This window comes from Neoarius graeffei, chromosome 6, assembly GCF_027579695.1.
Source record: "Neoarius graeffei isolate fNeoGra1 chromosome 6, fNeoGra1.pri, whole genome shotgun sequence".
NCBI classification, from domain to species: Eukaryota; Metazoa; Chordata; class Actinopteri; order Siluriformes; family Ariidae; genus Neoarius; species Neoarius graeffei.
The window spans coordinates 86,042,907-86,063,826 of NC_083574.1; the positions used below are offsets into that span (position 1 = coordinate 86,042,907).

At 43.3% G+C, this 20,920-nt stretch overlaps 1 protein-coding gene across 4 annotated transcripts in view; it reads right to left on the minus strand.

Annotated features, from left to right (window-relative positions):
* LOC132888128 (granule associated Rac and RHOG effector protein 1-like) overlaps window positions 1-20,452 on the minus strand; it is a 140,108-nt gene extending 119,656 nt beyond the window's left edge. The window contains exon 1 of one of the 4 annotated variants that reach the window (XM_060924142.1): window positions 20,364-20,452. The gene's annotated coding sequence lies outside the window, so the exon portion shown is untranslated. The other 3 variants (XM_060924143.1, XM_060924144.1, XM_060924141.1) reach the window with 3 other exon arrangements.
* Between the last annotated feature and the right edge of the window lie 468 nt (window positions 20,453-20,920).

A 20,920-nucleotide genomic window follows, 5' to 3' on the forward strand; every position in this document is an offset into this window, starting at 1 on the left:
TTCTGATCGCGTTCGAGGGAAAAATCGAAACGGCAAGCCACTTCAAATCCTGCCAGAATGTCCCGAATGTGCCTTGAATGAGCTGGAATGAAAATTCTTCGTATATTCCGGGATATTCGAAGTACATTCTAAGTATTCGAGCTGCATTCTCTTTCAATTTTTAGATGTTTAAAACATATTCGGCGGCTATTCCGGGAGCGTTCTGACTGCCTTTGAGGTGAATTTGTACAGCATTCGAGGCACCTTCCGACCAGACTTCGGGTGGTATTCGGGCAGCAATCGAACCGCACTCGTACGGCATTCGAAGTGCATTCTTAATATTCTTACTGCATTCTAGGTATTCCTACCGTGTTCCAACTACATATGAACTGCATTCGAAAGCTAATACACCCGGAACGCGCAAGAATCATTCGAGGCGGGTTCGAAGTATTCGAGCGGCATTCTTACAAAGCTGTAAGAATGTTGGTCAGTTTGAAATTCCCGCACGAATTTTTAAAAATTTTTCATTCCGGCTGGTTCTGCTTGATTCCTGCTAATTCCGAATAAGTGTGATGGGGGCCTTAACGTTAAGGCCAATTTATGCTGACAACGCAGTCCTCGCAGATGGCGTCTGCGTAGCCCCCCCACCTTCGCAGATGCTCTGTGCGCACCTCCCAAAAATTATGACCACCGCAGAAGCCTTGCAGACAGCGTCGCAGACAAGAGGGCTCCGATTGGTCCACTCTACATCGGCTGTACACGCACTTCCGCTTCCCTACTTTCCCGGTTTGGTTTCTTTCCACGACCGCCATTTTTAAAAACACGAGCGAAGATGGAGCAGCACGAAGAGCGGTTGATCGAGGAAGTGAGGAAGTACGTACATCTATACGACTCCAGTTCTAATCATAAGTAACCGGAGGATAAGCACTCCACTAACCACACCAACCAACTACTCCTAGCGATTTCGCGACTTCGCACCCCCTTGCGTTGTGGCGGTGAATAACATCGCGCACGCCTATTACTCCCCGCTCAACGATAAATTACAACTGTCTGCGAAAAGCTATCTGCGAAAACCTTGTCGCAAGAGCATGCAGAGGCCCTTCGTCTCTAGTGTCAAAGATAAAACTAACAATGCTTTCTGACATCATCTGGATGGACGAGTTAACAGTTTGTGACTTAATATGATGAAACGCAGGGTTTTTGTTTTATTAGAAATGTGACGTTCTTTCATAAACAAAACCAACGTAATTGTGAAGAGACTGCTGTGATACAAGAGGAATAAAACACTTCAGGACGTGCTGTTACAGGAAATGAATCAACTTTCTGTGTTGTAGGTGTATCTCTGCTACACATCAGGCAATATCACGACATCCCGTTGTTGATTATTTTCCCAGAAAACGTTTTATTCTTTACTAAATGTTGAACTGGAATTCCTTCATTAGGAAATGTACTGTTTATTCAGCAAATTTAAATCCTTTTTTCTTCTTTCTAGACAGCGTATCATTTCGTATAAACGTCTAAATAAATAAATAAATAAATAAAACAGTGAGTCTGCACTGGCAAAAACCCACACACTCTTTACATGACATATTTGAAAAGTCCTTGGATCATTTTTCCAAAGACTACCATCGATTCAGCAGCAAGGCGTACTTTTTTTCCCTCCTTTCATTCCTATACTGAAGGGACCCAAACAGGAAATACATTCCACATGACCTCAGCGAGAGCAAGACTGCCAAACAGCTTCACTTGACAAACTCGGTACAATGCCCAGAGCCTCGGTCTGCTCTCGGTGCTCAGGGAAAACGGCTCCAGAGTTTAAAGCTGCGCTCAGTAGACTGCTCCATGACACCAGCAATTAATTATCTACGTTTAAACTGATTTTTGTGTCATTTTTCAAGAGGACACGGTGTTACAATTAATATACGCTCATGAACGATCATTTCAATAATCATCATAAAGAAACAAAAACGTGGCTCTGTTAAGGAGTGTGCACGCGTATATAAGAGTTACAAAACACTCAAAAGATGTGTTTTTATAGGAAAATAATCCAAGATGCAGTGGTGTGATGCCTGGCATGAAGCAGAGTTAGTGTTTTATTCCTCTTGCACCACAGCAACTTTTTGTTTACTTTTTGTTTATGAGTACATTTACAAGACAGTGGCTCCTGTTATCACTTACGTTAAAGCAGCTATAAACAAAAAGTTCTTTCCAGTGAGAGAAGCCTTTTTAAATTCTAGATTTATAATATAGGATTACTGTAACATATGAACATTTTATTATATGGAAACGAGTGGTTTACTGTGAAATACACCACATGTGCTTTTCTTCCGAGCCCCATCTGGGATATGGAGAACCAAAACCGTGACAAATCTCTACATGTGACTCGTGAGGAAATCGAGGAATTGTTTTGATATATTTGGGGACTGTTTGTGAATGTGTTGATATAATAAAATCACATGTTGGTTTGAAGATATGAAGTTTATCTTCTTGTGCTGAAAAACTCACTTTTCATACAAAATACATTGCAGATCTGAGTGACTTAGGCCAAGTTTACATTAGACCGTATCTGTCTCGTTTTCTTCGCGGATGCACTGTCCGTTTACATTAAAACGCCGGGAAACGGGAATCCGCCAGGGTCCACGTATTCAATCCAGATCGTGTCTGGTCCGGTGCTGTGTAAACATTGAGAATACGCGGATACGCTGTGCTGAGCTCTAGCTGGCGTCGTCATTGGACAACGTCACTGTGACATCCACCTTCCTGATTCGCTGGCGTTGGTCATGTGACGCGACTGCTGAAAAACGGCGCGGACTTCCGCCTTGTATCACCTTTCATTAAAGAGTATAAAAGTATGAAAATACTGCAAATACTGATGCAAATACTGCCCATTGTGTAGTTATGATTGTCTTTAGGCTTGCCATCCTTCCACTTGCAAGTGGTAAGTGATCTGCGCTGGGATCTCACACACAGCGGCTCAGTCCCGAATCACTGCTCGTGCGCTTCACTCGCGCACTCTGTGAGCTGCGCAGGGCCGGAGTGCGCACCCTCCAGAGGGCACTCGCTGTTCAGGGCGGAGTGATTTGGAGCGCAGGATGCCTGCGGAGCCGAGCGTATCCGTGTATTGGCGTTGCTATGTGCACGCGAATCGTGTATTGGCGTTGCTGTGTGCACGCGAATCGTTTTAAAAACATTAATCTGATGATCCGCTGATGTAAACCCCACCTTATTTAAATAATATTGGCTGGCTTTTTTCCGTGGTCTATCAGATCTATTCCATTCAGCTAGCAGGATACTGAACAAGTTGAAGAAGAGTTGCTGAATGGAATAGAGCTGATATACCACCAAAAAAAAGCCAGCCGATATTATTATACATACACACGCTTCATATCAGCATTCTCGAAAGCCAACGCTAGCTTACCCGCAACTTGGTGCCGTTAGCGTGGCAGTCCAGTTAGCTTCTAGCAGGTGTAGCAGTAGCATTTAGGGAAGGCCGACACGAGCTTACCCACAACTGTGTGCTGTTAGCACTGCAGTCCAGTTACTTTCTAATTGGTGTAGTGTTAGCACAGGCCAATGCTAGCGCAGTCAAACAGAATATCATCATCCCCAGGGGTTTTTCTAGAAAAATTTAGTATGAGGGCGCTCACCATGGCGAGGGAGCGAAGCAGGTGGGATGGTGCCGGGTGTCCGTCCCCCCTGCCGCCGTGCGAAGCCTTTGAAAAATTGAGGCTACAATGGGACATTCTGAGGCTATCTGAGAGGGAAATTGTAACAAAATTATCTGTCAACATTGAAAAAGAAAGACGTAATCTTCTTCTGCCCCGGACAGTCTTTGGCTTTCTTCCGTTTCGTGCCGCGGGATGACATCTTTAAATGCCCAAGTGTCAACAAAAACAACTCGCGAACTACTTCTGTCAAAAGCTCCCGCGCCGGTGGGTGAAAGGTCATTCAGTCTCGAGAAATCTCACTCTATAAGTCAGCTGACCTTGTATGTAACCCATGTCAAATCTCGCGAGAGCAGCCGCGACAAGTAAACAACTAAACAACATGGCGCCTCAGTCTGGAAAACGCCAATTCGGATTGTTTTTGCACCGTCTGGCGGTGTATCTACTATGATTGGAATATTTTTGGAGTATTTGATGATCAGACACATTGTCACGTGGTGTTGCTGGGATGTTTTCATGGAGAAAAGATCGTTTTGAGAAAGATTGCATGTTGTGCAGTAGCATATAAGTGCATGGCCTAAATGTGACTTGGGGTTCAATCGGCATTTCGGTAAGCGGGCGCACGCCGAGAGTAAGAGGGCGCAGCGCCCCTGTTCCCCGGTTTAGACGAAAGCCTGATCCCTACATAATTTACTTAGTTACTTTTAAAATCAACATTGACAACTACACACAACGGAGCAACCTGGCAGCCAAAATTCTCAAAATCTTCCGCTTTTAACGAAGCAAACCTCGCTACCATGATTCTTTACAAACCGTCACAGTCACTCGCTAATGGGGAAATTTTACATCTCCGATGCGTCCCTTTTCCAGTTTTTCAATGTCCGTTGGTATGTTTTTCTCTTGTAAATATGTGCGAAGAATATATAATAAAGTTTTGGTAGCCTTTCGGGTGTTCAGCACGTCTTTAGTTTCAGTTTATTTATTTAGTCCTTAATCATAGCATAGCTAATCCTAGCAGTAGCACTGGATTAGCCTCGTCTTCTCTCTTTCCCGGCTGACAAAGAAATGATTCTGCGCATGCGCAGCAGAAAAGTTGTGTGATTGTATCTTCGCATGAGCTCCGACATGTGACATCGTGTTGTCTGGACAACGTGCAATATTATAACAATATCGCACGCTCATTCTCCATTGGGTAGAGTGATGTAATACACTTAGGATAAGCGATATGATAATATTGCATGCTATCAAACCAAATGAATGAAACTAGGGCTGTGCGATATATCGAATATACTCGATATATCGCCGAAAATTCTGTGTGCGATACATAAAATTATTATATCATAACTATAGAGTATTTTATGGTCATCTTCCGACTTGCGTTCGTTTCGTGTTTGTTGTGTTTATTTAAAACATTTCCCGGTGGCTTTCTCCCTGTCCCTCAGGCAGTAACGTGAGAGGCTGCCTAAGGGTAAAGAAAACAATAACGTCACGCACTCGCCAACCAATCCCGGGCGACATCTCGGTGCTGAAAGGAACTCCCGGGAAGATTTTCTAGTTTCGGTTGTGTTGCCAGATTGGGCGGTTTTAAGTGCGCTTTGGCGGGTTTTGAACATAGATTTACATAGAAGACTAGATTCCTCACCGCGTATTCCAGAACGTCCGCACAGGGCGGCCATCTTACCACAGACAAAGGGTATGAAGACTTACGCAAGCACAGCCCAGCACTCACATTATGATTTACAGGAAATCAAAGTACTGACTTTGATGACGAGATGATGTGTGTGTCTGTGTGTGTTTTAATTGTAGATGTTTATATCAGTATGTTTAGTTTTATTCTAACTGCACATTGGAGCCTAGTCAAATGAAATTTCAATCTTCTGTGCTAACATATATTGACTTTGACATGATAATCAGCTTTGAATGTTCTTTTTGTAAATGTAAAGATATCTTTTTATCCTTGGAAGTATAACCACATGATTAATTAAATGCTTTTTTTGTCACAAACTACCGTGAGTCGCTGTCACTGTTTTATACTATTACTTACTTGGGCAGTGCATTTGTTATTATGCTATGATGTGAGTTTACATTTGTTATTATGCTATGATGTGAGTGCATTAGGTTTTTGAGGTGGATGAAGTATTTCTGAAGTTTCAGAAGTGAGTAAGCCGTTTATTTAACTTTAGCTTCCCCTACGGCCCTATCACATGTAAAAATATTTTCACTAAAAATTGGAAATAAATTGTATGGTTATTTGTCCTAAGGCCACAGTTATCCATAAGTATGCAGTGTTAGGCTTCTCACAGCATAGGAATTTCAGCATGCATCCTGTCTTACAGTCTGTAGTATACTGAAATATTTTCGCCAAGCTATGCGTATTTTTTTAAAACATAAAATGATTATTCATCATTAATATCAAATACATACTTCCGTTTGTTTTTTTAATATAACAAACCAAACCGTTTGAATATCGATTGAAATTTGAGGAAGTTACGGTCATCTGAAAAGTACATATCGCTACCAACACAATGTAATGGGTAAGCCAGCTGTCTGAGGTAAGATGGCCGCCATGTGCGGACGTTCGAATTCGTTGACGGGCAACGGGGACGAGGCATCTAGTCTTCTATGTAAATCTATGGTTTTGAACATATTTTGGGCTGGAAAACGTCAGCAGTATCTGGCAACACTGCCGGCGGGAAGATTTCCTAGTTCCGGTTTACAGCGCTGACTCAGTTCGTGCAATCGCTGGTGTTGCACAGGCTACCGTGTAATAGAGGTCTGCGCGGGTCGGATTTTTCAGTCCCGCTCCCGCCCGCGCCCGCATTGTGCAGTCCCACTCCTGCCCACGCCCGCAAAGAATTATGATTTTTCAGTCCCGCTCCCGCCCACAAAGAATTATGATTTTCAGTCCCGCTCCCGCCCGCAAATCCCGCATGATGCAGACGTTCGCGTTATTTCTCAGGAAAGTTCTTGTCTTGACACCGCGCGATGGTGCCCCGCCCCCTACTTTGAGTGGATTTGAGCATAAATATCTACAGCTCACATTCACATTTGTTATTATTTACCTTGTTTCTGAATTCGGCATGTAGTGTCTCTAATAATAATAATTAGTGCTGTCAAGCGATTAAAATATTTAATCGCGAATCGCACATTTTTGTCACATGAGAAACCATTGATCAGCATAAAAAAGTGAATGGGCTTGCTTTGTACCATGAGTGAAGTGATTTACTGCTTGAGTTAGTCTACAACTCTAATCAGAGAGACAGGTTACACAGTGACGGTAGGCTTGACTCAATGCGATCCCAGAAATCCTTCCTGTAATATGCAAATTTGGCCGCCTCTGATTGGACAGCCAAATTTGCATATTACAGGAAGGATTTCTGGGATAGCATTGAGTCAAGCCTACCGTCACTGTGTAACCTGTTTAAAACACGTTTTTAGTTAGCGGGACTGCAGCTTATCACCGCTCCCACCCGCGCCTGCATATGTGCACTCCTGCTCCCACCCGCGCCTGCATATGTGCACTTCCGGTCCCGCCCGCGCCCGCAATGAGCTTTCAAAATTTGTCCTGCGCCGCACTGCTTTGCGGCGGGTCCCGCGAGTCCCGCAGGACTCCCGCGGGAGTGCAGGGCTCTACCATGTAAGCTCTGTCAATTTCAGCGACAAATTAAAAATGGAAGCGGAGGAATTGGTTCCTAAAAGAACTAGTAAGGGGTCAGTCATCCGGCATTTTTTTGGATATCGCGAGGAAGACGTGGAACAGCAAATGCCAGTTTGTAAAGTGTGCAAAAAAAACCTGTCATCATGAAAGGCTGCCGGAATTATACACATCTGAGAGGCAGAGCCAGAAAACATTCAGTTCAAAAGTGTGCAAAGAGAAAAATTGTTTTGCAGATCTCTCTCTTCTCTCCCTCAATCTCTCTCTCTATTGTGAATGTTCCAGTGGTTCTCAGTAGTCAGGTTAATAGCTTGGAGATCTATTTTTTTTTTTTAAATAATTTAATGAATGAGCACTTTTCTTATTTAGGCTAATGCCGCTTTTCCACTACCAACGCGGCTGAGTTGGGCTGAGCCGTGCCGTGCTGAGTCGGGCTGAGTCGAGCTGAGCGGGGCTGTTGGAGTTGCATTTCGACTACAATCACGCTGAACCGTGCTGGCTGGAAGTGGGTGGACACATTGGGTGGAGTTAGCGAAAGTGGGTGGACGTCAGGTGATGTCGTTAGGCGGCGCAAACAGTGACATCAGTGACCTTTTAAGCGGTAGTCTCACAACCTGGAGAGTAAACAATAAACATGGAGGACATGGAGTCGTTAGTGTTGCTGGTCTTGGTGCTGTGGCTTGTTGTCACCGACAACGCCAACAGATACTGGCAAGAGCGTATAGATGAGGCGAGGCGCATAAGGCTTCATAATTCTCCTTCTTCCGGGTTTACGGTGTTTACAGATCCCAGCGTGCTCGCGGGGCGCATGTGGGAGTGTGAGGACACTCCTCCTCACCAATCAGTGCACAGGGGAGTGTCTCCTCATGCCCCTAGCCCCACTCGGCTCGGTTTGGCTCGCTTCAGCCCCACTCCAAAACCGTGCGAGTTTTGGGGGCTGAGCAGGGCTGAAGCAAGCCGAGTCGTGCTGTTCTTAGATAGTCGAAACACAAGCCGTGTCGAGCTGAAGTGAGCTGAAAAAGGGTAGTGGAAAAGGGCCATAAATGTCTTTCTCAGTGTTGAGCTTGCACTTTATTGGTTTGAGCTCTGAGCAGCTCTGTATTGTTTTGCCCCTTTGTTGCAATTTTCAAGATTGTTTTTGCAGTTTGTGCCACATCTTTGTTGAATAAAAATAGTCTTATTTCAACTCAATTGTGATTAATCACGAGCATGAAAATTTAAAATGTGTTGTTGAAAACCACCTGTAAAGTTAACCAAGAATGTTATTTAATCTGCAGGGATTGTAGTGAAAACAGTAAAGAGTAACCGTTAGATTTCATGGGGTCCTTTAGAGGAGATTTCAATATATCGAGATATATATCGTATATCGTGAAATGGAGAAAATGTATCGGGATATTCATTTTTTCCCATATCGCACAGCCCTAAATGAAACCCGCTAGAAGGGAATAGAACGCGTTTTTATTCCATGGAAAAAGTGTCCTGTATGTGCAATAATTCCTGACATTTCACTCTGATGATGTCACTCCCAGTGTTTTCCCACTGACTGGACATGCGTTGTCAAACTGGCGAACAGATTCAAAGTTAAAATTCTTTTGATTAACTTGCATTTTTTTTTTTGCGTGGATGAGTCCAAATAATATAAAGAACATTACACGGCGGCAGGAAGATATGAAGTTTATATTTTTCAACACTCGAAGAGCATATCTTCGCACCACTGTGTAATATCCTCTATTTATTACATCAGTAAAATATGTACGCGTAACAAGTGACTAAAAACCAAAAAAAAAAAAATCCTTGCATCATCCGTCTCCCTTAAAACCTTTTGCTGTCTTCTTGATTCTGCATCATAAATCCAAAACTCTGACCTTAAATACAAATGTATTACTAATGTAGAAAAGTCCAGAAGACTGGCACGCAGATCTTTTGCTGGCCTGATAACGACGTGAAAGGGTTTTAAAAGTTCAAACACTAACTAATTGATTTTCCTATTAGTATTAGTGTGCCATAACAGTCTAGAATAGTACACAAGTATGTGATTTGAGACACAATGTTAGTGGATTTAGTAGAAGTAGATGGACAGAAAATCTCATCCATTGTTATTATTATAATAATTATTCCTGAACTACACGTGTCGTATGTCGGGATAGCAAAAAAACAACAAAAAAAACTCAGACAGACATAATTTAATGCGACTCCACTGAAATGTTAGCCTAGTAAACTAGACCCACCCGCCTAGCGGCCAAAAATATTTTTGCCTAGCGAGTGGGTCTAGCCTCACACCATATAAACAAAAACACCCCGGGCATCAAATCGTGCCCGCCAATCACAACGCAAGGTTTTTGTTTGGATTCTTTGGGCGGGCTTTTGCAGGAGTGACGACAAAGCTGCGCGACGCTGGAGAAAGCACAGCAGGAAAGATGGCTACGGCTAGTGAACAGCGCGCGTTTGACTCCGCTTTGGAATCAGTTTTAGAAGAATCAGACTTGGAGTTTTCGTTGAAACATGAGCAGGAAGAGGCTCTCCGCTCATTCCTTTTCAAGAAGGACGTTTTCGCTGTTTTGCCGACCGGCTATGGCAAAAGTCTGATCTACCAGCTGGCTCCGCTCGTAGCCAAAAGGATGGGGCTAGTTTGTGCAGTACAAAGAATTAATAAACAGCTTTGAAACATTACTTTTTGATTGTTTCTTATTTTCCCGTTATTTTAAATTTAAGGAAAATTATTTCACCAAACACCACTAAATAAAAACTCTCAAAAACAGTTTAAGCAAACCCTTGAAAAACACTTGGAAAAAAATGTGTATGTGGTACAGACTCCAAACTTGTGGTCATTATCTCCAAACTTCTTAATATCTAGAACCTGTTTATTAATTAATACGCATTTTGAAAAATTATTTATTTCAAGGTCTCCCCCACTGCTTTCTGTTGCTCTGACTACGTCACAGTTGCGCTGATTGGTCAGAGCGTTGGCCTATCCGCACAGAGACAGTTTGAAAGACAGTGGTTTGTTCCTCCTACCAGCACTCGAAACTAATGGTGTCCCGACGTCCCGGGGACCATAAAAAATGTCATCGGGACACAAAATTATTATATCTGGGACAATCCCGGGACAATGGAAAAAAATAGATCTAGAAAAAAAGTTCTACATTAATATTATTTACAAAGCCGTAAACCATACGTAGACATTCACCTAATTTGACAATTTTAATTTTAAAACGTTAACAGCGAAAAATACATAGTAGCTACACTTTCGATGCACCTGCATCCGTAGGCTACAGAGCAGCGCATTCTGTTCTAGAATCTTCGGCCGGAGTCCGCATTATATGGACTTGGAATGGAATTGCTACCGCACACGCTGCGCCGACTCTTGCCAGAACAAAAATGCTTAAGTGGTTGAAGCGGACCGACCGCGGGGAAGAAACTGAAAGCCCAGACATAACGTCTCCGGGACCTTCAGGATCCAAAGTGTCATCGCCTGGTCTGCAGGCAACGCTAGCAACTGAATGAACTTAATGAACACTGTTAGACACGTTATAAAATACAACAGGAATGATGTGGCTGGATAACGAAAAAAATGGATAAAATGGATAACGGAAAGTTCATAAAATGGGTAACGGAAAGTTCATAAAAATGGATAACGGTAATGGATAACGGAAAGTTCATAAAATGGATAATGGTAATGGTGAAAATTATAAGTTGGCCTTATAAGTGCCAACAGATATTCAAGGTATAAGTAGATGAAATGAACATAAAAGGGGTCTTATTTTCAACTAAAGTGTACTGCAGATGTAGGGAGTTGAAACATTTTCTGAATGAGCTAGTTGGCCCCTTTAAATAAACGGGTATCTATTCATACAGTGAGATCGCCAAAGTTTAAACTGAAAATGCAATAACTGTAATTTTGAAGTAGATGATGTATAGGACATGTGTCGCTTGTGTCTTGTGACTTATTGTAAAAATGATATAAAGGGTTCAAAATCGCATAGTTACAAATATAATAGTAACTTCATATGATAATATTAACCACTGGTTATTTCAGAGAGGAAAAAAATGGGGACACTATTGCTTCCATTCGGGACAATACAACACAGAATTCGGGACCACTGGGGGACACAAAGAAAAAAAGTTAATTTCGAGCCCTGCCTCCTACCCGCTTCGGAAATGTCTACGGATCGAGGCCAGACTAAATATTCACATTTAGTCTGGCTTGCCAGGCTACTGAAATGTGACTCATAGTAAATTTTAAAATGTTATCACACAAAATCTGACATTTCTGATACTAACTTGTAAAAAATAAATAAATAAATAAAATTAAAAAAATAATAATAAAGAAAAGAAAAAATTCTTTTCTCTCATGACCAGGTTTGTAAAATCAAGCAACGACAAAATCTCTCACTGAGGTTTTGACAGTTTGTTGCCGAATCAACATTAAGCCTCGTTTATCAAAATTTAGTAAAAGTTGTGCCTAAATTCCCCCCCCCCCCCCCCCTTTGGCTCACATATAAACTGCAAAGCACACTCCCAACACTGCTCATTTTGCACGTAGTGACGCCCACAAAACTCCATAAAAGGTAACGTGCACAGACAGCTGAGAGCACGAAACGAGTGCTCAGGGTAAAGGCAGAAAAGTGGAAGTAATTCTGACTCACTTCTACACCAACAGAAATATTTAAATCAAATACAAATTAAAAAAAGGTGGGAAAATCTTTAACCAGCTGAGACGTTTCTTTAAAACTTACGGCTCTACACAGTATAAAATATCCCACGATCGCATCATACCACTTCTCAAATATCGTTCCAGATCAATCAAACCTGACATCACAGATTAAGAAATCCACTCCGATGAGATGCATAATGATCTTTTTGAGACGGTATTGATTTAGGAACTCGTACCTGCAGGATTAGGAATAAAGATAAACACTCAAGCACTGAACTCAGGGCTCGACATTAAGCACTGCCCGATTGCCCGGGGCAAGTGGGATATGTCCCCGACATGCCTGACTGGGCAAGTTGGAATGAGCATGTATTACAAACTAGCACCACAAAAGTTAGGCTTTTTAATCTTTTATTTCAGGTATCCACCATTATGTCTTGGCTGTTTTCTTTACTGCTTTGCAAGTTATTAGGGCCCGAGCCCTATGGGCGAAGGCCCTATTGTTCTTGTAAGAGTTCACTATTATTATTCTTCCGTCTTCTTCTTCTTCTTCTTTATTTTTCTCCGCTGTCGGGCCATTTTCGGGGCGCTTGCCATGGGCGAAAACGCACGAAATTTGGCACCAGTTCCGAGAATTGCCACCGCTACTCAGAACCAAAAGCCCAAACTTGGCCGGGGCTCAGGGCCTCTATAGCGCCCCCTAAGTCGTTGTGATTTTGGTCTCCCGCATTAAGGTGCCTGGTTGCCATGTAGTTTGTAGTAGTGGCATGCCATTTGGTACGCATATGTATCGCACTAAGCCGGACAAAAATATAATGCCAATGCATTAGCCACGCCCAACAGGAAGTGAGGTAATTTCACTTTTGTGCGAAACGCATGGCCACGAAGACGGCGCAACTCCTCCTAGACCGTTCATAGGAATGTCACCAAAATTGATACACATCATCTACAGACATGGCTGACAAAAGTTACTAAATACGTTTCACGTAGCATAAACCGTTCAGAAGTTATACGTCAATCAATTTTCGATGCAAAATTTTACATGCTTAAAAATTCATTACAAATCTTCTTATTGCTCAAAACTGCTCATACTTCACACGCAAATCACTCATTGGGCTTCTGACATGTTACCCAATTTCTGTGATATTTCGCCACTGGGGGCGCTATTTTTGGGCAAAAATTCCAATCTTTCCTCAAATTTGGTCAAACTTCACGGCCACCCTCTTACTACCTCCCATGTCATGTATACCACATTTTGGGACTTTTCGTCCATGGGGGGCGCTGTTTTGGCCGACGCTATTTCTCCAAAACGGGTTTTTGATAAATAATTCCATAATGCTTTTCCTTCACACCACTACCTTGTGATAGTGCGTTGCTGTTGTAGACACTTATTTTCCCAACTCATAATCGCTCAAGTACAGCATAGCGCCACCTACTGACATGGGAAAAACCAAAAAATTTATTCTTCAAAAATCTATATCTCATCTTCTATTTACTCAATTGTCATCAAACTTCATACACAAACTCTTCATAGCTCACCTGACATGTACGCCAAATTTTGTGCACTTTCGCCCCTGGGGGTGCTGGTTATGGCGGAAATGATATTGCAGCTTCTGATTTGTCAAACTTGGCAAGCAAACTCTTTACAAGACCCTTATTGGCGCGCTTGCCATGGTCGACAACGCACGAAATTTGGCTCCTTTTTCTTAGACTGCCACCGCTACTGAGAACCAGAAGCCCAGATCCAGGCGGGCCTCAGGGCCTCTATAGCGCCCCCTAACTCGTTGTGATTTTGGCCTCCCGCATTAAGGTGCCTGGTTGCCATGTAGTTTGTAGTAGTGGCATGCCATTTGGTACGCATATGTATCTCACTAAGCCGGACAAAAATGTAATGCCAATGCATTAGCCACGCCCACCAGGAAGTGAGGTAATTTCACTTTTGTGCGAAATGCATGGCCACGAAGACGGCGCAACTCCTCCTAGACCGTTCATAGGAATGTCAACAACATTGATACACATCATCTACAGACATGGCTGACAAAAGTTACTAAATATGTTTCACGTCGGATAAACCGTTCAGAAGTTATACGTCAATCAATTTTCGATGCAAAATTTTACATGCATAAAAATTCCTAACAAATCTTCTGATTGCTCAAAACTGCTCATACTTCACACGCAAATCACTCATTGGGCTTCTGACATGGTACCCAATTTCTGTGATATTTCGCCACTGGGGGCGCGATTTTTGGGCAAAAAAATCGAATCTTTCCTCTAATTTGGTCAAACTTCACGGCCACCCTCTTACTATGTCCCATGTCATGTATACCACATTTTGGGAATTTTTGTCCATGGGGGGGCGCTGTTTTTGGCCGACGCAATTGCTCCAAAACGGGTTTTTGGTAAATAATTCCATAGTGCTTTTCCTTCACTCCACTACCTTGTGAAAGTACGTTGCTGTTGTAGACACTTATTTTTCCAACTCATGATCGCTCATGTACAGCATAGCGCCACCTACTGACATGGGAAAAACCAAAAAATTTATTCTTCAAAAATCTATATCTCATCTTCTATTTACTCAATTGTCATCAAACTTCATACGCAAACTCTTTACAGCTCACCTGACATATGCGCCAAATTTTGTGTACTTTCGCCCCTGGGGGTGCTGGTTATGGCAAAAATGATATTGCAGCTTCTTATTTGTCAAACTTGGCAAGCAAACTCTTTACGGTATTTCGCGGGGACGCATGCCCCCGCCCCCCTTGGCCGCTGGCGCGAGGGCCCGTCGAGGCCGCTTGCGGCTTTAATTTTATATACTCCCGCTGTTGTAGTATGGTACGCGTACTGTTTATAGACCCCTTGTACATGACGTCACGCATCACGTGATAATTACAGGTGGGGTCAAACAGACACCGTCTTTCATGCAAGCAAGGCTTAATCTGTCTTCAATATGGTTAATTTTTGCGCCGTTTTTGCTTGCACAAACAGAGAAAAGGCATTACTGTCTCCCCGCTATGAAGAAAAATGTTAACAAATAGAAGCAAATGCTTCAAGAACGAGGAAATGAGTGGTTAAAGAATACGGAGAGAGGAGCTCAGCCTGAAAACTCCAGAGAAATTCACGATTGTATTTTACAAAAACAAAGTTGGAAGTGAGGATGGAAGAGTTTGCTGAAGAATCTCATTTTATAATTTTTTTTTTCTGCTCACATTCGAATTAGCGCCTTCATGAAAGTGTTTGATTTTCTTACAGGTGAAGCTGCTTCCTTATTAGACACAAAGCCTAGACTGGTTTCAAACAACTCGGGCATAAAAAAATCTCAACAAGGAGCGTCATGCGTGATGAATCTTGAAAGAACAGAACAGATTAAGAGCAGAGAGAGCTGGAGCTTTGTTTCTGTTATCAGAGGAACACAGTCCTGTGAAAAATATCTATTATATTTATTTTTTTCGCAGTCCAGTTTCCATCAAATCCTGCACTCTGATTGGCTGGCGAGCGGGTCCGTATCCTACGATACAGACTCCAGTTACGGACCTCTGGCGACTCGCTCATTCATAACAACAAACATCGTAGCAATTTTTGTCAACATTTATTTTCGCATTTCTCAGTACAATAGCATTAATTTTACAGCATGGACAGCGATAACGACAGTCTTCACAGAGAAAGCGAGTTTTACTACCCTGAGGAAGAAGAAATAAAAGAAAACATTTTAGGAGAAAGCTAAAAACCCGTAACTGTTGCCAACGCCGAGCAAAAACATGGCTGAATACCGAAAGACTCAATTTTGTATACATAGGCAGGGTTTTTTTCTAGAAAAATTTAGTATGAGGGCGCTCACCATGGCGAGGGAGTGAAGCGGGGGGGGGGGTGCTGGGTGTCCGTCCCCCCCTCCGCCATACGAAGCCTTTGAAAAATTGAGGCTCCAATGGGACATTCTGAGGCTGTCTGAGAGGGAAATTGTAACAAATTGTCTGTCAACATTGAAAAAGAAAGAAGTAATCTTCTTCTGCCCCGGACAGTCTTTGGCTTTCTTCCGTTTCGTGCCGCGGGATGACATCTTTAAATGCCCAAGTGTCAACAAAAACAACTCGCGAACTACTTCTGTCAAAAGCTCCTGCGCCGGTGGGTGAAAGGTCATCCCGTCTCGAGGAATCTCGCTCTACAAGTCAGCTGACCTTGTATGTAACCCATATGTCTATGATGTAACCCATGTCAAATCTCGCGAGAGCAGCCGCGACAAGTAAACAAACAACATGGCGCCTCAGTCTGGAAAACGCCAATTCGGATTGTTTTTGCACCGTCTGGCGGTGTATCTACTATGATTGGAATATTTTTGGAGTAATTATAACGTATTTGATCAGACACATTGTCACGTGGTGTTGCTGGGATTTTTTCACGGAGAAAAGATCGGTTTGAGAAAGATTGCATGTTGTGCAGTAGCATATAAGTGCATGGCCTAAGTGTGACTCGAGAGTAAGAGGGCGCAGCACCCCTGTTCCCCGGTTTAGACGAAAGCCTGCATAGGGGACTACATAGGCGGAAAAATGTAGGGTTTTTTTTTTTCCTGCCATGAAAGTGCACTTGTATACCGAGGAGGAAGCAATTTGCATTACAGCCATGAATGAGGATTCAAAATGGCAGCTCACCTCGCTTTTCCTTTTCGGGCACTCTCGTTTTCTGTTAGGATTTGGTAAAGAAAAAATATATATAATATTTACCAGCTTAAGGTCGGTCCGTATGGTGAAGTACTGTGACCTCGGCCTTGAATACTGACCTCGGCCCAGAGGGCCTCGCTCAGTACTTTCAAGACCTCGGTCACGGTATTTCACAATATGAACCTCCCAGCTGGTAACATGTACTTTTCTCATCTCATCTCATTATCTCTAGCCGCTTTATCCTTCTACAGGGTCGCAGGCAAGCTGGAGCCTATCCCAGCTGACTACGGGCGAAAGGTGGGGTACACCCTGGACAAGTCGCCAGGTCATCACAGGGCTGACACATAGACACAGACAACCATTCACACTCACATTCACACCTACGCTCAATTTAGAGTCACCAGTTAACCTAACCTGCATGTCTTTGGACTGTGGGGGAAACCGGAGCACCCGGAGGAAACCCACGCGGACACGGGGAGAACATGCCAACTCCGCACAGAAAGGCCCTCGCCGGCCCCGGGGCTCGAACCCGGACCTTCTTGCTGTGAGGCGACAGCGCTAACCACTACACCACCGTGCCGCCCCAACATGTACTTTTTTTTTTTTTTAATATCATCCACCACTAGGTTTATTAAAAAAAAAAAGCTGCGCCATGACAGACCGGCCAGACTGATTCAGTTACAGGTTGCCAGGTCTGTATAAAAAACACCCAAACCTACACACTAAATTTTAAACGGAAACATTATCCTGTGTCATGATGCAGCGCAGTTTTTTTTTTTTTTTTAAACCTAGAGGTGGATGATAAAAACAAACAAAAAAACCACGATATATAAATATTCTCAAACACAGTACTGTTAAAAAGTCTTGGCACCCTATTGTTTTCTTCATACAAGCTTTGTCAGAGATTTCTATTTTATGATTTCGACATTATCGAGTTATGAACCTACAGTCTTGAGAGTTCTACACAAACACACTGAACTTTACAACAGCTGCATGCATGTGAAATGGAAATAAATCGACTAAGGCAGGAAAAATATTGGATAAAATTGTTATTGTCCGTTACAAGTAGAAAGTAACCAATTACCAAACTTCAGCTCAATGTGTGATCTTCATTTTAGGCTACAATTCACAACTATTCTATGGTTTTCCTTAAAAAAAAAAAAAAGGTGGTACTTGCAAAGTAGGGGAAAGTGGGTTTAAAAGTTAATGTCGAGCCCTGGAACTCACTGTGTTTACAGTAACGCTTTAGAAAAAGAGACTGTCTGGTAGTAACGTGTATGATCTCCTGCATACAGAAGAAAGCACAACTTTATTCATCACACACTTGTGAAATTTTCTCTCTGCATTTAACCCATCTGAAGCAGTGAACACACACGTGAGCAATGAGTACACACACATACCCAGAGCAGTGGGCAGCCATGCTAACAGCGCTCGGGGAGCAGTTGGGAGTTAGGTGCCTCGCTCAAGGGCACCTCAGCCTAAGGCCGTCCCATATTAACCTTTGGATCGTGGGGGGAAACCGGAGCACCTGGAGGAAACCCACGCAGACACGGGGAGAACATCCAAACTCCACACAGAAAGGCCCTCGCACCCAGAACCTTCTTGCTGTGAGGCAACCGTGCTAACCACTACACCACCATGCAGCCCTAGGTGATTAAAAAATTCCTATACACACCTTGTTCTGGCGGCACGATGGTGTAGTGGTTAGCGCCGTCGCCTCACAGCAAGAAGGTCTGGGTTCGAGCCCCGTAGCCAGCGAAGGCCTTTCTGTGCGGAGTTTGCATGTTCTCCTCATGGGTTTCCTCCGGGTGCTCCGGTTTCCCCCACAGTCCAAAGACATGCAGGTTAGGTTAACTGGTGACTCTAATGCCACTTTTCCACTACCAACGCGGCTGAGTTGGGCTGAGCCGTGCCGTGCTGAGTCAAGCTGAGTGGGGCTGTTGGAGTTGCATTTCGACTACAACCGTGCTGAACCGTGCTGGCTGGAAGTGGGTGGACACATTGGGTGGAGTTAACGAAAGTGTGTGGACGTCACGTGATGTCGTTAGGCGGCGCAAACAGTGACATCAGTGACCTTTTAAGCGGTAGTCTCACGACCCGGATAGTAAACAATAAACATGGAGTCGTTAGTGTTGCTGGTCTTGGTGCTGTGGCTTGTTGTCACCGACAACGCCAACAGATACTGGCAAGAGCGTATAGATGAGGCGAGGCGCATAAGGCTTCAGAAATTCTCGTAATTCGTAATTATTCTTCTTCCGGGTTTACGGTGTTTACAGATCCCAGCGTGCTCGCGGGGCGTGTGTGGGCATGTGAGGACACTCCTCCTCACTAATCAGTGCACAGGGGAGCGTCTCCTCACGCCCCTAGCCCCACTTGGCTCGCTTCAGCCCTACTCCAAAACCGCGCGAGTTTTGGGTGCTGAGTCGTGCTGCTCTGAGGTAGTCGAAACGCGAGCCGTGTCGGGCTGAAGTGAGCTGAAAAAGGGTAGTGGAAAAGGGCCATATATTGACCGTAGGTGTGAATGGTTGTCTGTGTCTATGTGTCAGCCCTGTGATGACCTGGCGACTTGTCCAGGGTGTACCCCGCCTTTCGCCTGTAGTCAGCTGGGATAGGCTCCAGCTTGCCTGCGACCCTGTAGAACAGGATAAAGCGGCTACAGATAATGAGATGAGACACCTGGTTCTGTTCAACATATATCAAGATGATGTGCAGGAAGTGGATCAGAACACAATCAGTCAGGTTTAATAGAAAGAAAGTCCTCATGAGAGAGAATATACATGCTAGCATTTCTCCAGAAAGCACAAGACAATATAAAAAAAAAAAAACCCCAGCACCTCTTCAAAGACATCTTAAACCTAAATCCTAAATTTTTCTACATATAACGTACGCTAAATATAGGGTTACTTACTAGGGCACCTACACAATCAGCTTGGACATTTAGAATCGAGCCCTGGTCGAATAGGAAAGATGGATAAAGTTAAAGTTCTCACGAACCAATCTGAGAAGATAATGAACCTACCGAGTCATTTCAGGGATTAATTTTAAAGGAGCCTCCAGTTGTGCTGCTGCCACATAGTTTCCAGGTTAATGCGATTTAATCGGCTTCCATTAGCTGTCTTTCTTAGCAACGACACCAACCAACACTAACACTTCAAACCTAACAACACGCCTTGAAATGACCAGAACGTTGATTCATTTCCATTTTACGCCTCCCGGAAAAACAAACGGGATGAAAAGAGCTCGCAGAGATAACTAGCTAGCTCCATCCATCCATCCATCCATCTATACATACAAACATACAGACATACCCGCTTTGCTAACCTGCTAATATGAACTAATGTTACCTCCTCAGAGGCGTTTTTCTTCCTCAGCCGTATTCCCAAAAAAAAAATCCCGCCTCCTCGGCTGTGACTGGCTAGTGGCGTCTCAAAGTTGTGATCTGATTGGACAGCTTCAATAAATATGACCGCTCAGCCAATCCGAGAGCAGTAAACCTGAATAAGGGTGGGGTGGAGGATAACGAATAACGATAGCAGCCTAGCAGCAGCAACAGTGGAGGATTTTCTCTCCAGCTAACATGTTAGCCCCGGTGCCCTTTAACGGAAAAACCCGCACCGAGAACTTACAAAATAATGAAGCGGCGGTTATCGGTGGCGCAGCAGTTAATGGCAGCAAGCGAATGTCCGTATAGGCGGCGCTCAGCGTCGCGGTTCTTCAGTAAAAGTGGCCGTTAATGTCGACTTGATAATCACATCACTTACCGCTCCGTGTTCCCACCCTCCTGACAGGCAGGCGCGCGCGCGAGAAGACAGCTACAACCAGCGACACGGGAGCGCGCGCGTGCGAGCGAAGACAACGACAACTAGAGACACGAGAACGCGCGCGCGCGCCACCGGAAGTCCTTCGGCTTACAATAAAAGACTCACGAAATTAAATAATAATAATAATAATTCGGCTTACAATAAAAGACTCACGAAATTAAATAATAATAATAATTCGGCTTACAATAAAAGACTCACGAAATTAAATAATAATAATTATTATTATTATTAATTATTAGTAGTAGTAGTAGTAAGGCAAGGCAAGTTTATTTATATAGCACATTTCATACACAGTGGCAGTTCAATGTGCTTTACAGAAGTAAAAGCAAAACAGTAAACAATAGAAAATAAAATTACATAAAATAAATGGGGAAGAAAATTAATAAGAATTAAACAATAGTAGAAATAAAATGAGATAAAAGTTCAATTAAAAACCCAGCAGAATAAAATAGAATAAAAGTTAAGTAAAATTTAAAACATGCAGAGACTGTAAAAGT